Genomic DNA, 22,170 nt, shown 5'->3' with positions numbered 1-22,170 from the left:
ACATTACCCAACAATATTGATGGGGCCGACTACACACACCCCAGATCCTATGCTGGCTTGTATAATTTCTTGTAGTAGTTCTTGAAAATAAGTGTAGCTTTCAATCCATCATCAATATCATCATCACGATCGTCATCACATCTATGCCACTCACACTGACAGTAACTCTAGGTCTTTATCAACCTCTCTTTCTGTCAATGCAAAATGTTCCACATCCTTGATAATTCATGTATCACTCTTGTCCACACTTTCCATTTGTAACATTTAGCCAATTTGACTTCTTCTTGAATCTGTTGCTCACAACCTTTTACTTGACATTACTTGTACTACACTTGTAGTAATTTGTATCCTATTTTCCATTTTTCTTATCACACTACCACTTCAATATTGTTAGATAGGGGTCCATTAGGATGACGGGCGGACTTTGTCCGCCCGTTATCCTAGCGTGGATTGGGACTGCCCGCAATTAGGGCGGGGGTCCCGTGGGTGGCATTAGGATGCGGCCGCCACAGTGGCGGCCGCATCCTGCATTCATAACATTGTGGCGGGCGGTGCACTCTGCACCGCCCGCCACAATGCTATGAATGCTTGCATGCATTTGCATACGCAATGCGGCAAGCACCGCGCGGTGCCTACCGCATTGCATATGCAAATGCGGGGGGTACCAAAGGTACCCCCTGTGTGCAACCCCCACCCCTCCTTCACTTTGGGGGCCCCCAGGGGGCCCCAAAAGTGAAGACCGCATGCCTTTCCGTGGCGATGCCGCCACGGAAAAGCATCTGTTTCCCCCCATCGTAATGTGGCTGGCGGTGTCTGTTAGACACTGCCACCATATTATTCCTTTTCCGCCCCGGCTGCGAGGCGACCGGGGCAGAAAAGCGGTGGACGGTCTTTCCGTCTGCCGCGGTCCCCCCCGCCATACTAATATGTCAGGGGAATTCGGGAAACGGTGTCGGGCGGATTGCCTCCGCCAGGCCGGCGATGGCTACCGCCAGCCTGGCGGAGGCAATCCGCCCGACATCGTAATGGGCCCCTTAGTGTGGTATTCCCCCAGACTGTTTGCTCAAATTTGTTTGTGCTTACTTTAGGACTCTATGTACTTTACCACTGCTAACCAGTTATTAAATGCTTGTGCTCACTCCTTAAAATGTGGTAAAATGGGCCTACATCTGATTGGCACATTTAATTTACTAATAGGTCTCTAGTAAAGTGGTACAACATGTACCCAGGGCCTGTAAATTAAATACTACTAGGCTGCCTGCAGCACTTGCTGTGCCCCCTACCTAAGTAGCCTTTTAAAACAGGTCCCATGCCTGCCATTGCAGCCTGTGTGCAGTTTTAAACCTCCAAAGCAACCTGGCAAAATAAACCTTATGCCAGGCCTAAAACTCCCTTTTTAGTACATGCAAGTCACCCCTAAGGTAGGACATAAACAGCCCAAAGGGCAAAGTGCAATGTATTTAAAAAGTTGGTCTTGTACATTCAGGTTTACATGTCCTTGTAGTGAAAAACTGTTAAATTAATTTTTCACTACTGTGAGGCCTTCCTCCCCCAGAGGATAACATTGTCTTACCGTATTACATTTAATAAGTGACAACGTTTGTTTGGGAACAGGTTAAATGTCATGTTTGGTTCGTAATTTAAACTCTTTAATGGTAAAGTCAGATTTTAATTCAAATGTCTGAAATTTCCACTTTCAGAAAAATTGCATTTTCCTGGGTTATATGACTGTGATAAGAGTGGCAGGTGCCCTTTGTCGTTTCCACACAGACAGTGGGACAAAAGGGGATTAGGTATTAGTAGGATGGGATAGAGCTGTTCCCTGTCCTACTCAACATATCAAAGGAGCTGCATCAGCACACTCACAAAGAACTTCACACTAACATTTTTGTCACCCTAGACCCATTATACCCTGGGCAGGGAGGAACAACATTCCAGAACCAGAAATTCGGAAACAGTAGAATCTGTGGGTGGAAAACTCTAGAAGTTTCTTCCACTTCAAAACTCGCATCAGGTATAAAAATAAGACCCTCTGACTCACTCTTGAGTTCACTCCTAGACCTACGGAGGAACCCCAGAAGAACTGCCTTGTACTTCAAAGGACTGCCCTGCTGCTTGTGACCTGCTTTGTACCTCTTAAGAGTGCCCTGCTGCGACCAGGTAACTTTTTCAGCAGGACTAACCTGATGCCTGTATGTGGCCCGTGCTTCATCGCGGGTAGCCTGAACTTGTGACTTTCAATTGGTTTAACACTACCAAATGATCACTAGTGGTGCATTTTGTTTTAGGCGCTATAATTAGCTCCATGTTTGAAATTATATATCTCTGGTTCTACTGATTGAACGTTAGTAGTTTTGGTCTAATTTTATTTATTACATTTTATTTTAAATTGGTGTTCGATTTTTCTGATGTGTTTTCACTTTATTACTGTTTGTGCGCTGCATAAATACTTTACACTTTGCCTCTAAGTTAAGCCTCACTCCTTAGGCGACAAGCCAGCAGAGAGTTAAGCATAGATTAATTGAGTTACTTTTGTGGTTCACCCTCATAAGGATTGCAGTTGTGGCTTGAGAAGCGTTTTCACCCCCTCAATCAAGAACACAATTTCTAACAAACATTCACTCATTTTTTCTTCGAACTCTTCAATCGTTTTCTCACACAACTGGGGGTGCTTAATTATTTTGGCTACCTCTAAAATCTCACTCAAACTTAGATTTCTCCTGGAATTATAACAATTGAGCACAAACTGATCACATAATTATTCATTGATGCTGTTGCCAAATTCCTTATATTTTATCTAACTTCCTAAATCTTGCTACTACGTTTTCTGCAGTTTTTCTCGGATCTTCCCCTGTGGTGCCAAAAATGATGTTGTTTTAACACCACACATACTTTTTGCTGATGAACCAAAAAATTGGCTAATGGTGAAATATGTGACTCTTTAATAACTTCCACACCACTGACCAAACTCTGCTTCAAATCGATACAATCTGATCCTTTTGTTTAAACCTTTTATAAAAGAGGGTGTAAGGAAGTGCAATAGGCAAATCATGTTGTATCAGTATTGCTCTAATATGGAATATACACAAGTGCGATTTAAAATGCCTTAGCTTAGAGTGCAAATTTACTTCTGTAATTCATTATTTCTAGTATGGTGTAATGTTACATAGCATTGAATTTAGTGGCCATGTGTGTGTATACCGTGCTTGATGGATTCAACCTTTTTCAAGAAGAAAATGCGTAGTTATCACAACTCAAAAATTAGCAGCTACCTGCAGGGAGGCCTTCCCCCCCGGGAGGGCTCTGTCTACAGTGGCACAGTGGGTGAAGAACTAAGGGTTAGTATGCTACCCAGAGCAATTGTCTGGGTTTTAGACTATTTGCACGCATTCCTTCCGTCTACTTTTGCATGTTTTCTTCTGTATTTCTTCATGCTAAGTATATTTTATCTCCTAATCAGGAAGGGGAAAGGATAACTGGTCCTGCTTAAACCATGGTTTTGCAGGTCGGTAGTAGGTATCTCCCAAAATATGACCCTCATACACGTGTATGTTGGAAACTTCTCTGAGCGGTATATACTGTGCCCCGCTTTTATTTACACGTGCGTGCGTAATCATTGGGTCATTTTTTGTGTGTGCACCCTCCACCAGGAGGTTTTACCTTAGGTTTAAGGCAGTAGTGATCATAGAACAGTGAGGAGGTGGGTGGTGGTTCTTTAAAAAGTCCGGACAGCCAGAAAGAGAATATTTAATGAATCTGGATTCGGACTATTGCTAAAATTGTCTTTGCAACCTACGAATTAATAAGGAATTCAAGTGTACTTCATATAGAAATTAAAAAGAGGTCAACATGTTTCAGCCTTGGGTAGTCAAAGATCAATAGGCTTTCGTCAGGACCAATAGGGGAGTAGTATCCTTGTCCCATTTTGGTGCAAATCTATGGGCAACCAGGAGCTTCTTTGGGAAATCTGTATCAGACTCTGATTGGAGACTTATTACTGTATAGACCAAGCTGTTTCTTGCATTTATCTTTTGGTCATTGCGACAATGCTTATCTGAAGGGGGAAAAAAGAAGAACGGGCTCATGTTTATAGACCATCTTAGATCGCTATGGTTAGGGCACGTATAACTATTTCAGGAAGTGGGCCTCTTATGATAGAGTCATCTGTTGAGGGATAGCCAAGGAATGGAATCGTTAAGACCCAGGGTATCTGTTTTAAGCCTGTGGACCCAACGTTGTTCCTTCTCGAATAGGATTTTTGCTGCATTTCTGTCTACTGTTTCTAGGGTTTCTAAGATTACCCAGTGTAGGTCATCTACTGTGTGATTTAGTTCTTTATAGTGGGTCGACATTTTCGTTGTGGTTTTCTTACAGTTTACATTGCTCCGATGTTCACAGAGTCGTTGTTTTGCCTTGCGGCATGTCATCCCTATGTACCTCATGCCACACGGACAGGTGATCATGTAGACGACATGACTTGTGTTGCAGTTAGTGTGCCTTCTTAATCTCCATAGGAAATCCGGAAGTAGCTGCAATTCTTTTGTAGGTGCTGTGGTTGTGCAAGCTATACAGGTGCCGCATGGATAGTGTCCAGTTATTGGGGTGGTATTCCATAATCCTGGTTGTTGTTTCTTTTTCTTCGGTGGTGGTCTAGTGTGGACCAGTAGATCTTTGATGTTTCTGCTCCTTTTATTGGCAAATCTTGGTTTTGACCAGGTCAGGGTATTGGATGTTATGATTTTCCAATTGCGGTTGATTATCTTCTTTACTTGATTTGTGATCGGACTGTAAGTGGTGACACAGGTGGTTCTATTGTCGATCTGTTTTGGACGACTTTCAAGTAGAGACTCTCTCGGTTGGTTTCTAGCACATTTTTTACAAGAGTTAATTACTTTCCTGGGGTAATCTCTGACTGTGAGTTTTTCACATAGATCAGTAGCTTGAGTCTTGTAATCTGCCAAGGAGCTGCAGTTTCTCCTTAGTCGTAGGAACTGGCTGTAAGGGAGGTTTTCTCTCAATGGTCGAGGATGAAAACTATTGAAAGATAGCAGACTATTTTTTGCCGTTGGTTTAAAGAACGTTCTCGTTTGTAGGGTGTTATCTTCAGAGAAGATGGTGATATCCAAAAAATCCAGACTTTTTTCATTGGCAGTATACGTGAACTTTAAGCACTCATCTTGATTGTTCAGCCACATGTGGAAATCTTTTAGAGATGTTGTGTCTCCATGCCAGATTAACAGGATATCGTCGATATATCTCTTCCAAAAGAGTATATGACGAATGAAGGGGTTGTTTTCATTATGTATGTAAGTCTGCTCAAAGGTACTTACATACAAACCGGCCACGCTTGGCGCAAAGGTGCTGCCCATTGATGTGCCATGTCGCTGGAGGAAGAGGGCATCCTTGTACTGGAAAAAATTCTCCGTAAGGGCCAGTCTGCAACATTCCAGTACAAAATGTCTTGGAGTTTTGTAGGGCCAATCGGTGCTAAAAAGTATTGTTTTGAGAGTCTCTAATGTTTTCTGTTGTGGCAGGCTGGTGTAGAGGCTCTCGACGTCTAATCCTACCAAGAGCATAGTGTTCTCTGAGTACTCAAAATTGAGTAACATGTTGATCAAATCCCGCGTGTCTTTTAAATAGGTAGGTGTTTTTTGGACCAATGGTCTCAAATACTGGTCTGCGAATTCCGATAGTGGCTCTAGGATGGAATTGATTCCAGAGACAATTGGTCTTCCTGGTGGTGGCATTCTTCCTTTATGCGTTTTGGGCAGAGAGTAAAAGTACGGTATGACTGGTGCTTTTGTCACCAAGTAATCAGCCTCCTTTTTGGATAGCCAGTTGTTAGCTTCTGCTTCTTCAATCATCAGGGCTATCGTTCTCTGTAAGCGTGCTGTAGGGTCAATCGTCATTACTTGGTAGAATTTTGTATCTGCCAGTAATTCCATGCACTGTCTGTCATATCCTTCTGATGTTAAAAGGACTATGCCTCCACCCTTGTCCGCTGGCTTTATGACAATGTCTTTGTTGTTCTTCAGTTCTGCCAAAGCAAGATTTTCTGCTTTAGTTAAGTTCTGGAAGGGTTTGGGAAGTTGTTGATTCAATTCATCCACTTCTTTCATTATGGCCTGTTCAAACGTGCTAGTTTCAATGGGTATTTGTGAGTTTAGTGGGCAGAAATTGGATTTGTTTCTCAGGGTGGTATCTCCTTCTTGAGGCGGTCGTAGTTCGTCCTTGAAAAATGCTTTCAGTTTCAAGGTACGGCAGAAGTCTGCAAGTTCACATTTCGTCTTAAAGACGTCTGTTTTTGGAGTTGGTACATAGCCTAATCCTTTATTCAGGACACTCTTTTGATCTTCTGTTAGTGTTAGTTCAGTCAGATTCACGATGAGGTTGTTGGACCGTGTCCTGTTTTGGCCTTGGTGACACTTCTGGTTTGAACCTGTCGTGTCTGGTCGGACCAGGTTACTCCTTTTTGTCTGGACCTGCGGTTGTCCTGGCCATTCCCTAAAAAAGGATGGCCTTGTTGGTAGTTCTGGGCACCTTGCGGTTGCATTGGATGGTTCATAGGTACTGGAAAGTAGGGGTTGGGCCACCCTTGGAAATGAGGGTTAAATGGATGGAATGGTATTCCTTGTCCATTATCTTGGAAATATGGAGGGCGCCAGTGGTTATTGCGGCCTCTCCGCTGTCCTCTCCTATTTCTAAAGTTTCCTCGACCGCGGGTGGTGGTTTCATCTCCGCTCTGATCTGAGCTGTTGTCTGATGACATGCTGTTGGAATAGAAGTTGTCATTAGGTTTGTAGTCTTTGCTACTGTAAGGATGGATACGTTCCAATGAGAACCTTTTCAATTCTTTCGCGAGTTTCTGCAATTTTGTTTGGGTCAGGTATTCTTGGCTGTCTTTCATTTCTTTATTGATTTCGTCTAGACGGGTTTTGTAGATGGTTATGTTAACTGTGTTGTTCAATTTTGGTTCCAAGATCTCAATCTTGACAGCGAGTTCGTCCGTTAGTCTAGTTGCTGTCTTGATTATTAGCACTAGATAGTCTCTAGTGCATTTCCAAGATATTGAGGACCAATCTTTGCGAAACGCTAGATCCTTTAGGAAAATGCGTGGTGCATTTGTTACCCACAGGCCTTTGGGGGCGGTATTGACCCGGAGATACTCGGTCATTATTATCCCGTGTACAGCCGTACGTACTTGTTCTTTCTTCACTTCACTTAACTCGTCCAATTCAACCGTGGAAGACAGAGTCTGGTTGAGGTCACCTTCCATGAGTAGAGGTGGTCTTGCCAAAATTTCATCTATATCCTCAGTCGTGTAACTGAGTCCAAAACTGCCTGCCATGATGTCGGTGTCTTTTCTGGCAGTTTTATATCAAAGGTTCTTTTTTTAGATTCCTATGAAGAAATCTCCCACAGCTGTGCGCTGCTCAACATGTATAATCAAAAGGAGGGGGGGAGGCAGAGTCAGAATCCTTTCAGTCTCCGTAGTATAATCTCCTAATCAGGAAGGGGAAAGGATCACTGGTCCTGCTTAAACCATGGTTTTGCAGGTATCTCCCAAAATATGACCCTCATACACGTGTATGTTGGAAACTTCTCTGAGCGGTATATACTGTGTCCCCGCTTTTATTTACACGTGCGTGCGTAATCATTGGGTCATTTTTTGTGTGTGCACCTTCCACCAGGAGGTTTTACCTTAGGTTTAAGGCAGTAGTGATCATAGAACAGTGAGGAGGTGGGTGGTGGTTCTTTAAAAAGTCCGGACAGCCAGAAAGAGAATATTTAATGAATCTGGATTCGGACTATTGCTAAAATTGTCTGTGCAACCTACGAATTAATAAGGAATTCAAGTGCACTTCATATAGAAATTAAAAAGAGGTCAACATGTTTTAGCCTTGGGTAGTCAAAAGATCAATAGGCTTTCGTCAGGACCAATAGGGGTGAAATAGTGAAAATAGTGTGAAGAATAAAAGGTTTTTTGACCTGATTCTTCATGAGGTTAAGGCTTCATTGTACCTGTAAAAGAAAATGAACAAACATACACACAACAGACAAATGATTTCGGCAAAGAACTATAAAATGGCAATACTTTTCATTGAACCACATTCATTTCTGGCGTCAACTCTCCCATTGTCATGCTTCGACGGGCGTAGGTGATTCGATTTATACTATAGTGGGGTGCCCATAGCTTCAAGGTTCGCTGTGACTTTGCTTAGTCTTGTGCGTGGTCTATGGTGAAATGGCTTTAACATAAACGCCTCGTGAATTGCGTTTATAACGCTGCATACATTCAGTGCTTAGATGGATAGTGCACTAATCGTGCGTGTGGTGATTTTACAAAAATATATACACATATGCTCCTTTTTAGTCTTGTTTTGAAAATGGTTTTATTTTCGTGTTGAATTTTGTATTTTAGTAATACTCCAAATACAATACTTTAACACAGCATTGTCATCATTCTCGATTTCACGCATCAAAAATTATGCGCTGCAGTATTTCGTCCATTACTACTGCCACGAAGTACAAATTCACCCGGAAACGGAGGCTCCCCGATTCCGGGTGAGGAAGGGCAGAGTCAGCACAAGCTGCCGGGACAGAGCAGAAGGAACCCAGGTAACCGAAGAGACCACGCTCTCTCAAGATACCAGAACCGCAAGTACAAAACTCTCCTCCCTAACCCCTTTCCTCTTCATAACCTTGCAGTGAGGCCTCTCTCGTCCAGCCTAACTCCCCGAAGAAGCAATTTCTTGATTTAAATAAGGTACGCTGTAACACTGAGTAATCCATGTCGCAACGAGCACCTATAGCGAGCGCATTACAAATTGAGCTACGCGCTATAAAACCAAACACTGATCCCTAATGATCACAACAGATGAAAAAGGAATTTATCTATATAGTTATAAAACCATTTTCAAAACAAGACTAAAAAGGAGCATATGTGTATATATTTTTGTAAAATCACCACACGCACGATTAGTGCACTATCCATCTAAGCACTGAATGTATGCAGCGTTATGAACGCAATTCACGAGGCGTTTATGTTAAAGCCATTTCACCATAGACCACGCACAAGACTAAGCAAAGTCACAGCGAACCTTAGAGCTATGGGCACCCCACTACAGTATAAATCGAATCACCTACGCCCGTCGAAGCATGACAATGGGAGAGTTGACGCCAGAAATGAGTGTGGTTCAATGAAAAGTATTGCCATTTTATAGTTCTTTGCCGAAATCATTTGATTTCATAAGAGTACTTCTGTACATAACTATATGTTTCCCACACCCCATCTCCCTGTCTGTTGTGTGTATGTTTGTTCATTTTCTTTTACAGGTACAATGAAGCCTTAACCTCATGAAGAATCAGGTCAAAAAACCTTTTATTCTTCACACTATTTTCACTATTTCACCCCTATTGGTCCTGACGAAAGCCTATTGATCTTTTGACTACCCAAGGCTGAAACATGTTGACCTCTTTTTAATTTCTATATGAAGTGCACTTGAATTCCTTATTAATTCGTAGGTTGCACAGACAATTTTAGCAATAGTCCGAATCCAGATTCATTAAATATTCTCTTTCTGGCTGTCCGGACTTTTTAAAGAACCACCACCCACCTCCTCACTGTTCTATGATCACTACTGCCTTAAACCTAAGGTAAAACCTCCTGGTGGAGGGTGCACACACAAAAAATGACCCAATGATTACGCACGCACGTGTAAATAAAAGCGGGGACACAGTATATACCGCTCAGAGAAGTTTCCAACATACACGTGTATGAGGGTCATATTTTGGGAGATACCTACTACCGACCTGCAAAACCATGGTTTAAGCAGGACCAGTGATCCTTTCCCCTTCCTGATTAGGAGATTATACTACGGAGACTGAAAGGATTCTGACTCTGCCTCCCCCCTTCCTTTTGATTATACAAGTATATTTTATGGCAGTCCATACAAAGGCCTGTGCCCTTCTCAGCTGTGCATGGCAGATTTTCTACCCCAAAGTTATCTGTTGATGTTTTGTGTCTATTTTTTTGGATCAGCTATATTCACTAATAACTGACCTGTTTTTTGATCCACTGTATATTGAGGGTCTCATGTTGAAGCAGATGAAAGACACCTACTGCATGTTTTACCAATAAACTGGAATTGATCAGCTGCAGGCACATGGAAAGAAGAATCTTATTTTTCTGTTGATAAGGACGCATAAGAGTACAATTAAAATCATCGAGGTGCATAGTTGTGGGTGGTTGGATGTTTAAATCCAGCTCTAGTTCTTAATACAGAAAGCTGCAGAGATTACTAATGTATGACAACAGATAGATCATTGACAATCATCGGCTGCTTGGTCACTCTTTTGGTCTCCTTCCCCCTGTTTGGTTAATGTACTCAGAGGATCATCTAAGCCAGGGGTCTCCAACCTTTTCAAAAGTGAGAACTACATCAGATCAGTGAAAATGATTGTGAGCTACTGAAGGCCAATCCACTAGCGCAGTACTACAAGACACCCACATCTAGTTTCATTGAATATATGCCTAATGTCCATGGAGCTAAAGATTGTGATTTGAACTAAATACTTTCACTGGGTGCACTTTAACAGGGCTGACACATGTGTCAGTGAGAGCTTGCTCTTTGGGATGTAGGAACATGAGTGCATATGAATGGGATATATGTGATTGGGTGAATGTGTACTTGTCGCACAGGACATACCTTTTGCCATATGTGGCATTGTTAAATGTCCTGAGCTATCCATGCCACTGGAGGCAAGCTATCCTGGCTGATGAGGGGTTAAACCCAGAAACCAGTCCTAGGATGCTGGCTTTGCAGTTCGGCCTGGACTGTTCCCATTGGGCGCAGGGTCAATACTGATTTGCATATGGCTGCGTTCAAACTGGAATGGCATGGGGAGCAAAAAAACGATGAATTTAGGGCCAGATCTCCGTACTGGGATGAATGTATGACATTGTTCTGCATTCTGTCCATCAATTGTTCTTTCTACTGTTAAATGTATAAGACAAACATGCAACCATTTTTTTAATGGAAGAAATATAAAGTAGACAAAAATGTTCTGCCAAAAAATGTCATGATATGGAACACTTTTCTGCACTTAAGAATGTTCCCACTTAAAAAATGGCTGTATTTATTGTTTATAAATATGACACTGTGACTACCAGCCACTGGGAGCAAGATACCTTCTGTGTGTAAATGCAACACTTTGAAATGGGAGAAAATTAAACTGAAGAGTTAACTATATGTTTGTATGGATTCCATAAAACTCACCATTCAAATTGTATTCCATTTCAAAGTGCCACATTTATAAACAGCAGTCATTTTGCACCCGGTGGCCTTTAGACAAGGTCGCATGTTTATAGCAGATAAATACAGCCATTTATTTAAATAGGATTAAAGTGAAGAAATATGCTTCATAAAATATTAAGATGTCATTGGCTTAGTTGAAAGTGGAGAAAAACATGGATTCTATATTTCATAGAAATATTTTTATCCACTTTAAATTTCTCCCAGTTGAAACAATGAAAGTTTTTTTCAATTATAAATATGGCACAGTTTCTTCTGGCCACTGGGAGCAAGAGGCCTGGTATTTGTAAATGCGGCACTTTGACATGGGATACATTTAAATGAAGAGTTATATTAATCATTAGGTTAACTCTTCATTTTATTTTTCTTTAATTTAAAAGCATTCAGAAACACCATTTTGTACTCATACTCCAATATTGAGTTGATAAAGCATTTTATTTAAGATTTAAAAACCTCAGTGCTTCAGTTCTTCACCTATATGCCCTGGGTTATAAATCTGACTCCAGAACTGCTCATTATCAGGCCTCCCTATAGGCAGCCTGAGGATGATAATATAAAGTACACACAACCTTCCCATAACTTTAAAAGGAAAATGTGACCCAGTGCTTATTTATAAATTAACTCAAGACTGTAAGCTATTCTGAAGGTGTCTATAAGCTACTGGTAGCTCTTGATCGACTAGTTGGAGAAAACTGAGCTATGTATGGCTCCCTCAATCTTTATTTACTGAGGGAATATGGGCAGGAAGAGGGGTAATGCCTTGCATAGGGCAATTTCCTTCATAGTCCTTGTACAATCTCACTTTACACTTACTGATTGCAGAAAACTTTCACTCATTTTCTTTTTCCTTTCTGTAGGCTTCCACTGTATTTAAGGATGTTTGAAGTTCAGAGGCCCCCGTTCTTTGGGGACTCTTCCAGAAGGTGGTCCAGGATAGCTTTGGTGTTTTTTTGGTGTAAAACATGATTTTTTAAGGTTAATTGTCCAATAAAATACATGCAAAAAAAAAAAAAAAACAACAATGGGAGAGGTAGGGAGAATCAAGAAGGCTTCTCTCAATCCCCGGTTCAATGTAGATAAACAAAAAGAGAGAGGCCAAATCAGTCTCAAAAATGCCACTAGATTGGAGCGAGATAACTAAGGATCACACACTCACTTAGGGTGAAAAGGAAAGCCCTCACACACCGACCTAGTCAGTGTCATGCTTCATCATCGGGCCCCACCAAAGAGGCCGAGTGCCTCTTCGGTGTGCTACAACGCCAGAAAGACTGCGGAGCTGGTTGTGTGAAGGAGGACGTGTTGTGAGGGTGAGTTAAATTAAAAGTGTCTAAACGAGTATCAAAAAAAAATTTTTTTATTAAATGATCCCTAAGACACGGTTTAACAGGTATTATGTGTCTGAATTTGGTTGCCAAGGATTAGGAATGGTAAAATTCAGATAAATACAGTAGATAAATTAGTCAGTCAACATGTTTCTGCCATTTTGGAGGCTTAAATTTACCAAGGCATTCATCAGGACTATACCCCGGCGGTATGGACTCTCTAATCGTCCACCCTAACCAAGGGACGTGAAAGTGAAAAAAGGTAGGTGAAAAAAGTGCATAAAAAGGGAGAGCAAATGCTCAATCCCAAAAAAACTCCAAATTCGGGAGTGTTTCTGCACCTGTAAAGTGAAAGTACACATACAAACACAAACACAAACACACAATAATTAATAAATGCCCTTGCGTTTGGTTGTCGTGCTCCTTATGGTGTGGCAAAATTCGTGTGCCCAAAGTAACATGTAGGTTTAACACCATCCACATAACCCTGAAGGGATGATATCGGTAACTCTGGGACGTGGGGTGATAAAGGTGTTTTTAAAATACACTTAATTGGAAAGAAAATGGGTTAAAAACACACTCTATGTACTCCTTCTGAAGGGATCAATTGACCAAAAGGTCGGTGACCCCCTAGTTTGGTAATAATATACATATATCTCACTTTAAAATTTGGCGCTACTTGCACCATGGGTCTCGGGAGGGGGGGTTGGAGCGAAATTGGCACATCCTATAAATGAAAAAGAGGTATTAGCCATTCGGTCCCGAAATACGGGCAGTACTTAGCTCTGTATCCCAGCCGATCAGCGTTCAGGAAAACTCACGCCCTCGTTGCTCACAGCCCGCTTAGACACCTAGGATCTCCCTCGTAACCGGACCCCGTCGATGGAGAGCGGGGCCGGTGAGTGAGTATAAGAGCAAGGGAGCAGGGCGTTGCGTTCTTCCTGGTGGGCGTGCCCGACCAGGAAGAGGCCAGGAGCGCGCCCGCCCCCCGCCGCAAGGAGGCTTGACACGCACCGGTCCTGGGCAGGGCGTCGCGTCCTTCCTGGTGGGCGTGTCAGGCCAAAGAGAGGCCAGGAACGCGCCCGCCCCCCGCCTGCATAGGAGGCTTGACACGCACCGGCCCGGGTCGGTGGGGAAAATTAATTACACCGTGTTTTATGGGCAGTACTCTATTGAATACCGGCGCTAGATGTTCAATGTCAGAAAACAATAAGCAATGCAGTATTTAGCCAATGTTTAAGAAATTGGGAAAGAGGGCGACTAATGAGGTCAGTAGATAGCGCCCTAGTTGTGCACTACAGTAACAGTAATACTGTGCTGTAGAATTAGTGTGATAAGATTCTGTGCACATCAAAGGCACATGGCAAGAACATTAGCTCCCAGGGTGGGGAGGAGGAGAGGAGAGAGACACACAGCAAAAAAACAAACAAATAGCACAGAACAGGCAATTGGCTTAGAATTGTCCTTGTCAAGAAAAAGTGCAAAAAATGCAGGGTGATGGATCAGATTATCATATTGATACTCAGGATAATACAGTGTTCCATGGGATATCATCGTTAAGGCCGGTGGTATTAGTCCCCAAGCGATACACCCAGCGTTGTTCTTTTTCAAAGAGTCTGCTTGTGATATTGGTGGTCCCTTGGAGTGCTTCAATTACAGTCCACCTCATATCATTGGGTGTGTGATTACTGTCTAGGAAATGGCGGCTCAGCTTGGTGGTTAGTTTTTTACACCTTATGTTGCTTCGGTGTTCGCATATACGTTGTTTCACCCTGCGGGTAGTCATGCCAATGTAACGAAGCTGGCAAGTGCAGGTGATCATATACACGACATTCGTTGTGTTACAGTTAGTGTGTTCTCTCTGTACCCAGACCTTCCCTGGTTCCAATGCTAAGGTTTTAGTTGCTTCTGTCAAGTGGCAGACCGCGCAGTCCGAACAAGGGTAGTGCCCAATAATTTTTGGTAGGCCCCACGCTGCGGTTATAGATGGCGCATTGATGTTAAGTTTCTCTTTTGGCCTGGTGTGGACTAATGCGTCTTTTAAGCTTCGACCTTTTTTGAAAGAAAAAAGTGGTTTCTCCCAGTTTTCTTTACAGGATGTGATGATATTCCAATGTTTGTTAATTGTCTTTTTCATCACATTGGACAGACTACTGTATGTTGTTACACACGTCAGTGGGATTGAATCCGGGTTCTTTTCTTTTTCAGCCAAGAGTGCCTCTCTAGGTTGGTTTCTCGCTCTTTTTAGGCCCTTATTCAAAATTGGAGCTGGGTAACCCCTGTCTTTCAATTTCTCTGTAAGAATGGTTGACTGTTCCTTGAAATCAGAAAGGGCACTACAGTTTCTTCTAAGTCTCAAATATTGCCCACAAGGGAGATTCTCTTTGAGAGGGCGAGGATGAAAACTTCTAAAGTCAAGAAGATTGTTTTTGGCTGTAGGCTTATGGTGGGTCTTAGTCGTGAGCCCAGTACCAACAGCAGAGATGACCACATCAAGGAAGACAATGTCTGTTTTGCTAGTGTTGTTTGTGAATCTCAGGTTATGATCTAGCGTGTTGATCCAGATCAGGAATGTGTCCAGTTCGCCATCACTCCCTGTCCAGAGAAGCAGAATATCATCAATATAACGCTTCCAAAGAAGCATGTGAGTTGAAAACGCTGCAGTGGGGGGTAATATGAATTTGGCCTCAAAATCCGCAACGTATAATCCTGCCACGCTGGGAGCAAAGACACTACCCATCGAGGTCCCTGAGCATTGAAGGTACAGCCTGTCTTTGAAAGAGAAAAAATTCTCTTTGAGGGCTATGGTGGCACATTCAATGATGAAGGTTTTTGGTGTCTGATAGTTCCATTCAATGGAATCTAGAGATTTCCTCAGGACATTGATGGTATCGTCCTGTGGAATACTCGTGTAAAGGCTTTCTACATCGAGGGTCACTAGGGTAACTGAATTCTCAGTGAACGTTATTTCTGATAAAAGTTGTAAGAGGCTCTTGGTGTCTTTGAGGTACGTGGGAGTGGATTGTACTAGAGGTTTCAAAAAATAGTCACAAAATTGTGACAAGGGCTCCAGAAGTGAACCGATCCCTGACACGATGGGGCGTCCTGGTGGCGGCAATCGATTCTTGTGCATCTTGGGCAGGGTGTAAAAGTATGGAATCACCTTGCTTGGATTGTTTAGGAAGTCTGCTTCGTTTTTAGACAGATGTTCGCATTCCTCAGCATGGCGGACCAGGTTTGTAATCCTTTTGGTGAGATCTGCTGTAGGATCGATAGTAAGTGGGGTGTAGTTTCTGGTGTCCCCCAGCAGGTCATTACAGGTTTTTTCGTAGTCACTGGTATTCTGGATAACTATCCCTCCGCCCTTGTCTGCCGGTTTTATGGTTATAGAGGTATCATTCTGTAACGTCCGTAACGCTTGATGTTCGGCTGTGCTAAAGTTACCAAAGGTCTTAGGAGTTTGATGTATCTCCAGATCCTTAGATACGGCCTGCTCAAAGGCGGTGATAGCCGCCGGGACAGTGTGGTTAGGAGGGGTGAAAGTGGAACTTAGTCTGAGTCCCGTGTCTCCTTTCCTGGCAGCCTCATTTGGGTCTGTCTTACCTTCAAAAAATGCCTTGAGTTTTAATTTTCGAAAAAAGCTTGCAAGTTCACAATGTAATTTGAATTTGTCCGGCCTAGCCAACGGGACAAAACCTAAGCCTTTCTCCAGTAATTGGATTTCAGTGGTTGTAAGGGACCTATCCGATAAGTTCGTCACCAAACTCAAATCCCGCTCGTTCCTGGCTGTTGGTTGCTGCGGGTGTGATTCGCTACTGGATCCTCCTCTTCCCAGGTCACTCTGTTGTTGCCCATTAAACTTATTAACAATGTTGTTTCTGGTAACCCTGCCTACATCATTTCTTTAGACGTGGTTTTAATTTCTGCGAAAAAAATAAACTACCAGAATTCATCTATTTTAACTTATGATTGCATAGAGAGATGTTTTGGCAAAATATACATTTTGAATGTTATCATGCAGTTTTTCTGCTGTATCAGATTGTATTTTATCATAAAGAAAGATGTTTCCTGGTCAGCTTATTGTTTGAAGGTTAGTGACTTATCCCCCATACACGCTTGAGAAGCCAAGACATCCATGCCCTTTTCCCCCTCTTAGGGTATTATGTGTTTATTATATTCAACAGGAACTCCTTCTTTGAGGAATTTGATTCTCAATGGGCTTCTGCACAGTAGGCCAAGCATTACAAAGCTGTTTGCTTCTGTTTGAAGGCAGTAGATACAGATACAAACTACTTCTTGCCACAATTCGTCCAGTATGAGCTACTGGATTAGATATGCATGGCATATAGAAACTTGGTTATATCTATGGCTCCTCTTGACCAAAGCGCAGCTCTGACCATGATCCTCCAACATGCAAGAATAACTGCTTCGCTCGTCCACTCAACAATCTATTGCTAGCTGTATCAACCACTTTTTTTTAAGGAAAGCTGTTTCTATTTTTGTTTTCCATGTGGATAAGAAACATATGCAGTTGCCTACTTCTCCAAGCCTTATGTCAGCATATTCCCCACCTGGAGGCAATCCACGGAAACTGGATGGGGAAATTGGCATATGCCTGGGAATCTAACATATATAATGGCAACATGTGGACACATTGGGATGTTTAAGAATACCAATAAATGAATCCATCTAAGAAAATAGTTTATATAATCCTACAGTGTATGGAGTTATTCATAGTTATGATAATCAGGATAAAATGTTTAATAGTGCATCAGCAGCAGCTAAAAAGTTCTCAAAACCTTCCTCTTTTTTTTATAGGTGCATCTCTTTTTTACTACTCTGTATCTGTAGGGAACTGGTATTTATGCTGTAGGCCACCAACCTATGCTATGGTGAACGTCAAAATTTCTTGCCATTTTATAAACCATTTTCCTCGCTGGGGTCCGGTCTGTGAAGGTTTACCAGAACCAAGTCTATTGCAAAAATAACATTCAATCATTATGAAGATACAATGTAACTTTAAGAGTGCTTAAGTTACAAATAGATTTGACTTTAACAAAGTGTCACTATGCTGAGCTATCATTTGGTGTGCCTTGCAAGAGCACATTATATGTAAAAGAAAGACACTAAGTACAATAAACCATACGTTTACCTAAGTAAGATGACTGCTTTGGATTTTTATAAACAATGGATCACAAATAAAGCTTTTAATTTGAACTAATGATTAGAACCATTATTTTAGAAAACGATATCCTGAAAGTAACTGCTCTGTTCTTATGATATATGTTTGTCAAATGTGTTTCTAGCCTCCCAGTCAAGTTTTTGTTAAACAATAATGCCTACAGGAGAAGTCTTTCTTTGGGAATTCCAGGATGCCCCATCTGTCTAACAGGCGAGAGGTAATTTAACTTTCACGAAAACAAAAAGTAACTTTGGGTCTAAGCAATCAACTTGCTGTTCTGTGTCTGACAAAAAAACTCACTACCAACTATAATAGTAATTAATAAAGTGTGACTCAAGCACGACAAGATACTTCCAAGATATGAAAGTACCCATCAGTTATCGTCCGGTACCGCCCTTGTCATCATCTGGGACTCCTCACACCAAGGAGAGTATACCTGCAGCCACTTGTTGTATTGGAAGTGGATGCACCAGTGTTTTAAGGGTGTGTAATAGGTGACCGTGTTCTAATAACTGAATAGCAGTGCGTAAAAAGAAGTGAATGTGTGAGCGAAGTGAAATGTATAAAATTGAAGAGTGGGGAGGAAAAGAAATTTATTGGATACCTCTCAGACTTCCAATAGTTAAAACCAGTGCGGGAACATAGTAGGTTAAACAAATAGCTACTATTTAGATTATATAGGTCAACATGTTTCTGCAGTGTGTGGACTCAACAAGGTATCTCTGCTTTCATCAGGACCGAACATCGCTACTGCATTAATAAAAATGAAATTTACATTACAATTGTGTTACCTGGACGTCCTAGGTATATACAAATCCTCCAAGGTACTTGATGATGTTCAGGGTCAAAGAGTAGGGGTGCCAGACAAACAGAAAACAAGGAAAAAGAAACAAACAAGCATTGGTGTCAGAAAATTATCAGGTACAACCAATGGAAGGTATAAAAACTATTTACACCATATGTGTCATTTAATGTACATATTAAACCCATACTTGAGCCCTCAATCCGCTTACCTATTAGGTAGGAGGATGGTACAACGCCTCACCTGGCTGCGGCTCAGGTAGATAGAGCACCGCTCTGATAGAAAGAAGCAAAGAAGGATACGTCAGGGGTGGGTGGTGTGTGTCACTGACTCCTTTTGATCAATATACAAAAATGCATCTGGTATTGTTGAAAAGTCAAGGTCTTCACTAAAATGTTCTTAAACTAGCTTAACGCTATGTTTGTTAAGCGTACTAAAAAATTCACGAGATAAGTGTCACGGCTGCAGCCTCTGAAAGATCTGCTCTTTAATAAGAACACGCAATATTCACAAGGTGTTCTATTGCCCGACACCCTTAGGGCCTGTGATTCAGAAGTATAAAGGTTTTGACCAGCATTAGTTGTCTAAATATAAATAACCGCTCTGCCAGTTAGAGCAACACGGGAGCACAACCCAAATTGTCCCCATCTATACTATATCAAGCGGTCACGTGTTATTGATGGAGCAAGAATTCGCACGTTGCGCGACTTGCTTGTACTCATGAACCTCGAATAACAATAATAGATTAACTCAACCTGTTTGTCTTACTAATTTCCCCGTTATTCTGACATTTTGGGTGTCCCCGAGACACTTGCCTATGTGTTTATTAAAATTAACAACGCTTGTCATTAAAATGGCCGCTGCTTAGCGGGGTTTTTTCTGCGCATGCGTTGGTCACACTCACGTGACGTGACGTACTCGCAGTTCTGGTGGGAAATGTTTGCTCATGCGCAATACAGCTAAGAGGTGCACCAGTGATGCGGAGAGGAGTTAGCCTAACGGCTAAGGCACTCGACCTCGGACCTAGGGATCTGGGTTTGAGTCTCGGTAACGACGCCAAAACCTCCTGTGATTCTGGGCAAATCACTTAATCTCCCCGTGCCTAAAAAAAAAAAAACATGGAAGTGTGTGTCCTCATGTAAAAACGTAACTTGTGCTATGTAAAGCACTCTGATACCTGATTCGGTTCGGGTCTAGTTCGCGCTATATTAAAAAAAAAACTCTACAAAATGGCCGCTTTGTTTCTCATATGCTCCGTGCTTGCAAAGCTGCTTTCGCAAAGTTGTTTGTTCTGCACTCACCCTAATGCTATAGTTATTATAAAGTAAGGGGTATAGAGTAGCTATTCATGGTATACAGTGTATTCATTTTTTCTGTATTTCTAAATAGTTTTTGCTTACTTTTCATGTATCGTATTATTTGGGGCCCGAGAAACACTCGTGATTCCATATTGAACAGCCTTTCTGCGCATGACTGTCTTCTGCCAGTGGCATTGAAACTGTGCCAACCCGAAGTCCCAGCCAAGATGTGCCTGGGAAGATGCACCTTCGCCTAGCAGAAGAAGCTGAACTGTTCTCAATGTATCATAATTCATAGATGCGCTATTGTAATATAGAAACTTAGGTCCTGCGAACCCCAAATTCAATAGGCGGTCCCAGAATATGTAAATTAGGACTTGTAGAAATGAAATGTGGTTGGTGTGTTGACCTATCCTGCTTGGGGACCAATCAAAATTGGGGATTCTGACACTTGCAACATTTGGGGGTGGTACACTGACCCGAAAACAGTATAACTAGCCTAGGTTTAGCTAGAGAAATTGTCAGACTTGTCCGAATAGCTGACCTGTCACTGACCCAACGCACTCAATAGGTGATTGATACAGACTGCTGCGGAGCACTCTGTCCGTAATTTCCAGAGACCCAAGCGGGGTTTTGGAAACCTCAAGTGCTGGCGGAGCACATTGCTGGGGAATTCGATAACCCAATCAGGGTTCTGACTGATAGCTGCAGAGAGGGTGGAGCGCAGGCGTTGCTTCCGAACTGCGGGTGCTGGTCTTACCTTGGTGGTCCTGTCCTGATCCTAATCTGGTTTTCCTGTCCTGTCCTGGGGTGTCCCTTCTGCACCTGCTGGCCTACTGGCGACTGTCCTTCCTTGGGGTTCCTCCTGTCCTTAACTGACCCGTGGCCAGGGTTGGTCTTCACACCGTTCTAGGTAAATATAATTCTGAGGGAACCTGTCCATTTGCATTCTCCATTTCTTGCTTTTTGAACAAATCGCATTTGCATGTTGTTCCTTTTCTTACCCTCCCGATTTTGCTGACAAATGTTAAAGTCCTACATTGTAGTTGTTATACTAGCATGTTCCAATTTTTTCCCCATCCTATAAGCACTGTTCTAAGTACTACTCATAAAGTAATTAGATGCTCTTTTTCTTTACCCATCCTTTACTCGATTCAAGCAATTGCACTGTTGTATTAGTATGGTCTATTCTTACTTTACCTATAGTTCCTCTTTATGGGGAAATATTTCACTGTGAAATTCTAGTATGCTCCTTATTTTTCCCGTCCTTTAGACAGCATACTAAGTCTAAACCCTGAAACCTATATTAGCATGTTCCCTGTTTTTACCTTCCTTTATACTTATAAATGGTTGGTTTCCTTTACTTCCTTTATGGATACGTGCTCTTTATAATTTTAGTTATTGACAGCTTACTTATTGTAAACCTCATGCTTACTGAACTTGATGAAAACTAGATAAAGATTTAAAAACTTCCGTGTCTCTGGTTATTATATGAGTGCAAATAGAGTAAATAGTATTGTTGTATTTTTGTGTCTGCCTTTCTTTTACAGCTAGCTCCCTGGTCCATTGTGGTCATAGGTACCCGTAACGGTGGAATGGTAGGTCGGGTACAGTAGGAATAAATAGGAAGGGAAAGGGATACTGGTAGTAGAGTGTAAGGTTACCCGATTAATAAATATGATAAATTGAAATATATGGGCCCGATACGTATGTGGTAAAATTGTTGGTCGGGTGACCTGCGCGCTCTATCAGTATTTTTCTGGTAGCAGAGGATGGTTAGGGACTAGTTAAAGTTAGGTAGGCCTAGTTAAGATAGGTAGGTAGGTTATATGCTGCTAAAATGTATTTGCTGATATGAAGATTGATCAATCATAATGTTTTGAACTTGTTTTGAAATTGCTATGAAATGTTTTTAAAAAAAAATTCTTGCTGCTATATTGATATATGTACTAATATCACTCGTTAGTAAATTGTTATATGTTTGCCTGGAATCCCCGGGGAATTGAATAGCGAGTGGTGAGGAGAATCCACTTCGCTCTGAGGTCAGTGGCTCGAGGAAAATTAGTGCATGGTTAGGCAGAACTGAAAGCGCTAATTAGGGTTTCTGTATGAATAGTTGAATAAATGATAGCAACGAGTTCGCTAATGAAACTTCAGTTGTGATATAACCTAGTAAGGGTCACACGAGAAAGGAGTAGTAGGTTCATCGGAGCTTGAGTGATAGCAAAAGGGTTCGCTAGTGAAACTTTAG

The sequence above is a fragment of the Lissotriton helveticus genome, chromosome 6 (genome assembly GCF_964261635.1).
Source record: "Lissotriton helveticus chromosome 6, aLisHel1.1, whole genome shotgun sequence".
Lineage (NCBI taxonomy): Eukaryota > Metazoa > Chordata > Amphibia > Caudata > Salamandridae > Lissotriton > Lissotriton helveticus.
Note: the sequence above shows the minus strand (reverse complement) of the source record.